This window comes from Heterocephalus glaber, unplaced genomic scaffold (genome assembly GCF_053883595.1).
Source record: "Heterocephalus glaber isolate CG9 unplaced genomic scaffold, H.glaber_assembly_v1.0 deba00001460, whole genome shotgun sequence".
Taxonomy (NCBI): Eukaryota; Metazoa; Chordata; class Mammalia; order Rodentia; family Bathyergidae; genus Heterocephalus; species Heterocephalus glaber.
In genome coordinates, this window is record NW_028258307.1 from 9,434,842 (window position 1) to 9,441,530 (window position 6,689).

Genomic DNA, 6,689 nt, shown 5'->3' on the forward strand with positions numbered 1-6,689 from the left:
TCAGGCAGAATTAGGACCTGTCGTTTCCTAAACAATTACTACCTTGATTCTGTTAGCTTTTGTCTGGGAAGGCAGCAGAACACTGTTTATGGTGAGAATGACTAATTTCATACACAGTTTAACTAGGTGGTTCAATCAAACTGTTCTTTCCTATGAAATTTGATGGTGGGAAATGATTACCATATAAAAAAGGTTTCACTCTGTTTGATTGAGTGATTTCTATAAAGCGTCTATAGCATAATTTCATGGCTGTGAATGTTAATTTTGCAACAGCCAACTGTAATTGGGTTCCAAGGAGGAAAGCTAGCCCTCTCTCCCAGAGATTTGCCTTCCTGGTGTGGGACTGGGAGGAGGAAGGAACACTAGGGGAGAGGGAGAGGAAGGCAGTGAGGAGGCAGAAGGAACTGAATCGCACTCAGGTTTGCAGATAGAAGTTTAACTTTCTGCTCTGAAAACTCCTGCAATGAGAAACAAAGTGCAATGCTGACTCACTTCTGTAAGTAAGGGGGAGCCCAGGAAATTGGGCTCAGCAGGTTCCCTGGGTTTATTTACAAAGGGAGAAAATGTGTTCTTTGGAAGCCTGACTACAGTGAAGATGACATTTGTGGCGATTTTTCTTCTGGACATCATTCCCTTAGATTCTCAGGATCTTACTGGTGGGAGAGATATCCTACACCACCGGACTGAGGAGGGGCCGTGCTGTCTGGCATTCAGAGCACTAAGGGACAAGAGGGCAATTCTGGGTAGGTATTTGCCCCAAATAGCTAATCTGCACTGTTTCCCTATTTTGCTCCTTCTCTTCATATGTTGGGATGATTCATTCGAAGACATTTGGGGAGAAACGCTGATTCATGTAAACAATTTTCCTCAAAGAGAACTGCCTATCTTACAAGGGTGTTTATTTATTTGTTAATTGTATATATGTCAAAAAGAAGTCTCAGCCTCAGAGGTGTTGAACAGACTCAGCGTGGCTTTTGCAGTGAATTTTTGTTCTTTCTCCAGCTCTTGATTCATTGTTTTTCTCTGACCTAGTGGGACAAAACTGGTGACTAGGGGTGAGTCTTTAAGGGAAATCTTGCAAGACTATTTGTACTAAATTAGATACCCACTACTTTTAGTAATTCCATCACAGGAGTGCTGAAAGGGGACACCGTTCAGCTCCAGTTATCCACTGGGACCATCAAATGCTTCCTGGGAGCTCTGCAGTGCACATTAAGAGCTCTTGTGGAAATGGGGCTGGGCGGGGGGGATCGAGTGACACTTTTCCTTGGTTTCCAAGTGACCAACCTTCCTCCCATCAAGCAGTCTGGTAAGAGGTTATCCTGTGGGGACCTGCGTGGCCCATGTGTTCCCCCTTGAAGAGCCTAAAAGGAGAAGGCTCCTGAACTCCAGCAGCTTTATCTTTGCCTGCCTCGCTGTCCCCAAGGACTTGAACAAACAAGGAAGCTGTGAGACCCTTGGGCACCTCCTCTCCCCACACCTTCTGTCTTTCTCATCTATTGTCATCACTGGAAATGAATCATGTAAACAAACACTTTTTAAAATCTACAATAACCATAATTGAATTGTCTTGCCACATTGTTACAGAGAAATAAGGGTAATTTCCTGTCAGTTATTGCTCTATTTAGCAATTATTTCTTATCATTAATTTACAAATTCAAACACTATTAAATTCTGTTTGGCAAGTTCCAGAGGCATGGGATCACAGGGCCCTCTTTGCAGAAGCTAGGTCAGGTTTGGGATGTTTTCAGCTTATACCTCGGTTTTCTCCTCCTCCTTCTGCCCAGTCTGCCACAGTCTGTACAACAAAGGGCAGCACCCAGGGGAGAGCAACCAACTGGGTGTTTATCTCCCATTGGCATGCTCATTAACTACCAGAGTAAGCTGCTTCTCATGGGAATGACAATCCCGCTGGGTACGTGGAGTCAGCTTGCACATCTGCCACCCCTGGAACTGGGTCACCAGACAAGACAGATGCTACTAAATAGCTAGGACAGATGAGGACATGAGGAGGCCACATCACTAACCTTTAATCTGCAGTCTGTCTACACCAAAATCCGTTTCTGTTTCAAAAGCTATTTCTGCACCATTCAATTGTCCATGGTCCATATACCCAGGAATGCCATAGACATGGCCCCTCTCACTAAGGACACAGACATAGGTAGCAGAAGAATATCAGTGCAAAAGAGACAACAACCAGAAGCTGTCTTTCAGAATGTGGTGGCCTTGACCATTTAACCAAAACTTTCCCTACCACAGCTGCTTTCAAGTGAAATTAAGGACAGCTCTGGGGAGGCCAGAAGTGAAAAACAGACTTTCAGTGACGCTCACAATATAGCTGACTACCTCATTGCCTTTGTGATGGAGCCATGGGAGCTCACGGTCTGATTGAACTACTTCTAACTTTTTTTTTTTTTTGTATTGGGGATTGAACTCGGGTCCTTGTGCTTGCAAGGCAGGCACTGGAACCACTGAGCTAAATCCCCGGCCTACTACTTCTAACTTTTGAGATGAGCTAGGACCAGATCTTCTCCCATCCTCTGGCATGTTGAATGACAGGAAGTATACCGGCTGCAGTTGTAAGGTTTTCTCTTCCTCTCTTCTCAGGTGCAGCACTCAGCCCCAAGAACACAAAGAGACTAAGGGCAAGAGAGTTAGCAGTGGAAGCAAGGGTGAGCAGCAGTTAGGGCAGGTCAGTTCTTTTTGCTGTGTTAACTATCTATTGCTGTGTATCAGCTTACCCTCAAATTTGGCCTTTTTAAAAAACCATTTTCATGGTCTTAGGATATCTGTGGGTCAGGAATGCAGTGTGGTATAGGAAGTATGGGTTGACTTGTCTTATGATGCAAGCTGCAATCAAACTATTGGTGGAGGCTGCAGACTCATCTGAGCTTGCTGGGCCTGGAAACTTTTTCTGATTCGCTCTCATGGTAGTGGGCTGGCCTGGGTGCCTCATCCTGGTGAGCTTCTCCATAGATCTGCCTCAACACGTGATAGCTGGCTTGCCTTAAGGTGAGCAATCCAGGAGAAATCAATGGAAGATGGCCAAGATTCTAGCAAACCACAGCCATTTGTCACCTAATCTCAGAAGTGACATCCCATCACTGTTTCTGTATTCTCTTTGTTAGAAGTCACTCATCAGGCCCTACCTACTCAAGGGAGAGGCTTGCATAGGGTGTGAGTACCAGGCAATGAGGGTTTCTGCTGACCAACACTTTGGTCTTCAAGAATTCAAATTACCTCTGGAATTTCCTTCCTCTTTTTTCCTTTTTCTTAATTAACATGTTGAATAGTAATTCATGGAGCATCTACCACATGCAATACATTGTGGTAAGTACCATGGGAAACATAACATTTAACAGGACTCTTTACTTCCCTTGGTGGGGCCACATCCACTGATGAGATAAAATAAGTCCATCTGAGCGTTTTGAAGGTAGTTTAGTGCTCAGGCAGAGGAGTAAACAGGGCTATAGTGACCTTCGAGGATGTGGTCATTCTGTGGTGGAGATCATTCAGGAAAACCTTCCTCTATTCTTTCCATTTCACAGGTAAGAATGAAGAAGAGAGGATGAAAAGAAGGATGAAGAATACAAGAAAGGAAGGGGAAGGAGAGAAGGAGAGAGAAAACAAGACAGAAAAGAAAATTGTGCCAGTCAAATTTCTAAATTCACACCTTTTCCTTAAAACTATTTTGATGATTCTCTACTACATAAATCAATTATAACTCAAATTGGCATTCAAAGTTTTTCCATCTATTTCTCCCATTACGTTCCCCTTTCTACCCACCCCATCACTTGACAACACACACTTAAATAGTGAAGTGGTAATTGGTGAATCCTGGATTTTAACACAATCTGCCAGTTTCTAAAGCTCATGTGAGTCTACTCTACTAGCAAGCTCCCTATATTAATGTGATTCTACAACTGGTCAGATATGGGTAGTAGGGGAAAAGATCCACATTCTCCATGTGGAAAGTATCACCAAATGGCCAAGCCACCGCGTGAGGCAGCGAGGATCAAACAGGAGTTGAAGAGCTCCATTGTGAACTTGTCATTTTGGTTTGGACAGCACTTTTGAAAGCCGTGGTCTGAAGTGAGTCAGTTTGGAGATAGTTGGAGTTTCAGAGTTCCCTGCAGAAGTGATAGCTAAATGGTAAAAGTGGTTGAAATCTCCAGGACTGAAAAAAAACCCCCAACATCAATAGTTTATAGCTTACAATCCAGACGTGTGGCCCACATGTAAGAGAGCATAGAAATATTAAGCTATATAACCCCAGGGGGCTGCATTCAGACAGACATTGTTTAATGCAAAACAGAAGGTAACCAAGGAGAAATTCATTTTCAATTGTGAGAGGACTCTCCCCAGTAGACCTCAGCTCAGAAGGAGTTCTCTTCTATCAAAAAATCATGAAAATCTACAGGAATCTAATGCTAGGTGCAGTAAGCAGCCTGTAAGATGTTCTCCCATAAGCCCATCTCCTGGTACTCAAGACCTGAGGTAAGGTCTCACCTGGAGTGTGGGATGCATTTAGCGGCTTTCCCAAGCAAACAGAATGCAGCAAAGATGATGGAGATCATTTCTAGGATTAGGTTACAAAAAGATGATGTTTTCCATCTTGGCTGCCTCCTTTGGCTCACGCACTTGCTGTGAGAGATAACAGCTGCCATTTTGTGAGATGCTGTACGGAGAGACTCACAGGGCCAGAAACTGATGTCTCTGGCAGCAGACCTGAGACAGCCAATAGCCCTGTGCATGAGCTGGGAAGGACATTGTCTCCCAGATGGGCCTTGGCATGGACACAGCCTGGCCAGAAACTTAACTGCAGAGACCCAGAGGCAGAGGAGTCCAGCTAATTCTTGCTTGGATTCCTGACCCTCAGGAACCATTAAATAATAAATGCCCACTGCGTTAAGCTATTACATTTAGGGGAGCGTTGTTAGCAGTAGATAGCCAAAGCACTACCACTCCCAGCACTCCCAGGTGAGAAGTGGCACTCCTGTCTGGCATTGCTAACTGGCAGCTGGAACAGGACATCTGGAAGAACACTAATTGAAGTAGAATGAACTTCTTCACACATCAGCTTTGCACAGATCTGTAGAGTAGCTGATCAGAATTGAAACACATAGAGCTATGGAAAAATATTTTAAATCACAGACATCATTGAGTTGGTCCATTGGGCTACTAAAGACAGAAAGACAGTTAATTCTACACAATTTAGCAGCTCCAGTATAAGACAGGCTTGAATGAGCACCAGACATGAATAGAGGCTGAGAAATGAAACAAGGAGAAAACTCAAACAAGACTGGGCCAGAAACAGCCCTTTTAGCTTTTGTAGAAGAGATTATACAAAATCTCAAACCACAATATTTAGAAATTAATCCAAAGAATCACCATCTTTACATCTATGGTGCTTGGAACACATCACCACTTTGCAAGGATCTCAAACCAAATCCTAAGATTGTTCCTAGTATGATGTGAATGTCTACATAACAATCTATTATAACTGCTTGTATCTCATTTAAAAATAATTTGTGCCTGGCTATGTGCCCTTCCACTCTCCAAAATACTTTACATGTCATCAATGATCTCATGAGGTGGGTACTATCATTAACCTCAGTTTGCTAATGAGGAAACTGAGGCACAAAAACTTTAAATAACTTGTGCAAAGGCCCAGCTAGTGTGGAGCCAGGATTTCAACATAGTCAATGTGGCTTTAGAATCCTATTGTTTTAAAGAATATCACCCTCAAATTACACTTTTGAAAAGCTTCTTCATGGAATGATCCACAAAGGAACTGATGGTTTTTGTTCTGCATTAAGTCCTGAAAGGAAAAAGCAAGCGGCACTTAAGTTCTAGAGAGCAAAAAGACAAAAGAACCCATGCTTTGGACAAGAGAGGCAGGGTAGTTCTGGCAATTTGGTTTGTCCCTCCACATCTAGGTTTTTTTTTTTTTTTTTTGGTACCAGAGATTGAACTCAGGACCTTGAGCTTGTGAGGCAGGCGGTGGCACCACTGAGCTAAATCCCCGGCCCTCCACATCTACTTTATTCTTATTCACCCAGCTTTGTACTCTGGAAAACTATCTTCTAAGTACAGCTTTGTCTCTTATCCCAGCTTTTGATTAGATTTGGTGAACAGGAGGTGATGTAGGGATGCAGGGATTAATGACCAATGAAATGCATTAGCATTCAACAGGAGTTTGGTGGTGACCACTAGTTATTTCCTTGTTGAGTTGTTGTGCTTGGAGGCATCCTCTGTGGAAGATCCGAGCTAATGCCTGGCGACCTATTGAGAGAGGCGCCCTCTCCAGGTTCTGGTAAGTACCCTTCCCCTTGAAGTCCTAGTTACAGTAGCAGATCTCATGGTATCGAACTGTATCTGTAGGGTTGTCTAGCCTTGCCTACATGCTTGTACATGGTCCTTTTATTACATTCTCTTCTCCCATTTGAATGTATTGATGGTCTTCTGCTATAGGACTGGGTAGATCTTAGGGATTATGACACATATCCAGGAATCTTAATGGACTAAGAAGTTTGAAGGAAGGAAAATTTCCAAAGTAGCATTGTTTGGTGTCATCTTCCCATTCTCCTTTTGGTCTCCAGTCAAATTCTCATGGAGAGATGAACATAAGGGCTTCAATAAAACAAAAGGCTGTATCATCAGAGGCGAAGAAAACAAAATAAAAGGTA

At 43.3% G+C, this 6,689-nt stretch overlaps 1 long non-coding RNA gene across 1 annotated transcript; it reads left to right on the forward strand.

Annotated features, from left to right (window-relative positions):
- Positions 1–484: 484 nt before the first annotated feature.
- LOC101705640 (uncharacterized) lies at positions 485–3,695 on the forward strand. The gene is made up of 3 exons (XR_015453334.1): positions 485–743; positions 2,608–2,692; positions 3,549–3,695. It is a non-coding gene; the product is annotated as an uncharacterized LOC101705640 (long non-coding RNA).
- The last annotated feature ends 2,994 nt before the right edge of the window (positions 3,696–6,689 follow it).